This window comes from Hippocampus guttulatus, unplaced genomic scaffold (assembly GCF_054856545.1).
Source record: "Hippocampus guttulatus isolate MCC_2025c unplaced genomic scaffold, RoL_Hgut_1.0 HiC_scaffold_38, whole genome shotgun sequence".
Classification (NCBI taxonomy): Eukaryota; Metazoa; Chordata; class Actinopteri; order Syngnathiformes; family Syngnathidae; genus Hippocampus; species Hippocampus guttulatus.
In genome coordinates this window covers 42,501-43,957 of record NW_028233897.1, presented here as the reverse complement: position 1 = coordinate 43,957, position 1,457 = coordinate 42,501, and positions in this window count along the sequence as shown.

The window sequence follows — 1,457 nt, the reverse complement described above, 5'->3', positions numbered from 1 at the left end:
CGGCCAAGAGGCCCTTTTCCCGGGCACGCACGCTCGCAGAGCCGGTCCGCTATTATTAAACGCTCACGCCTGCAAGGAGGCCTTTTTCCCGGGCACGCACGCTCGCCGGGCCGGCCCGCTATTATTAAACTCTCACCCCTGCAAGGAGGCCTTTTTCCCGGGCACGCACGCTCGCGGGGCCGGCCCGCTATTATTAAACTCTCACGCCGGCCAAGAGGCCCTTTTCCCGGGCACGCACGCTCGCCGAGCCGGCCCGCTATTATTAAACTCTCACGCCTGCAAGGAGGCCCTTTTCCCGGGCACGCACGCTCGATGAGCCGGCCCGCTATTATTAAACTCTCACGCCTGCAAGGAGGCCTTTTTCCCGGGCACGCACGCTCGCGGGGCCGGCCCGCTATTATTAAACGCTCAGGCCGGCCAAGAGGCCCTTTTCCCGGGCACGCACGCTCGATGAGCCGGCCCGCTATTATTAAACGCTCAGGCCGGCCAAGAGGCCCTTTTCCCGGGCACGCACGCTCGCAGAGCCGGCCCGCTATTATTAAACTCTCACGCCTGCAAGGAGGCCCTTTTCCCGGGCACGCACGCTCGATGAGCCGGCCCGCTATTATTAAACTCTCACGCCTGCAAGGAGGCCTTTTTCCCGGGCACGCACGCTCGCCGGGCCGGCCCGCTATTATTAAACTCTCACGCCGGCCAAGAGGCCTTTTTCCCGTGCACGCACGCTCGCCGAGCCGGCCCGCTATTATTAAACTCTCACGCCTGCAAGGAGGCCTTTTTCCCGGGCACGCACGCTCGCCGGGCCGGCCCGCTATTATTAAACTCTCACGCCTGCAAGGAGGCCTTTTTCCCGGGCACGCACGCTCGCCGGGCCGGCCCGCTATTATTAAACGCTCACGCCTGCAAGGAGGCCTTTTTCCCGGGCACGCACGCTCGCCGGGCCGGCCCGCTATTATTAAACTCTCACGCCGGCCAAGAGGCCCTTTTCCCGGGCACGCACGCTCGATGAGCCGGCCCGCTATTATTAAACTCTCACGCCGGCCAAGAGGCCTTTTTCCCGGGCACGCACGCTCGCCGAGCCGGCCCGCCTTTTGCCTACCACACCGCCGTCTGGCGGACACCGACCCCTGGTACATCTGCCATTGAAAATGAATGGGGGAATTTTTTCAAACTCCCAATCCGAGCAAGAGGCCCCTTTTCCGGCCACACTCGCCCGCCGGGCCGGCCCGCTCTTTACCCCTGGTACCCCCAGCAACACCCCTGGTACCCCCAGCCTTGCCCCTGGTACCTCCCCCATTGAAAATGAATGGTGACCCCTGGTACCCCCAGCAACACCCCTGGTACCCTCAACCTTACCCCTGGTACCCTCAGCTGCACCCCTGGTACCCTCAGCCTTACCCCTGGTACCCCCAGCCAGCTTCGCCCCTGGTACCCCCAGCCTTGCCCCTGGTACCTCCGCC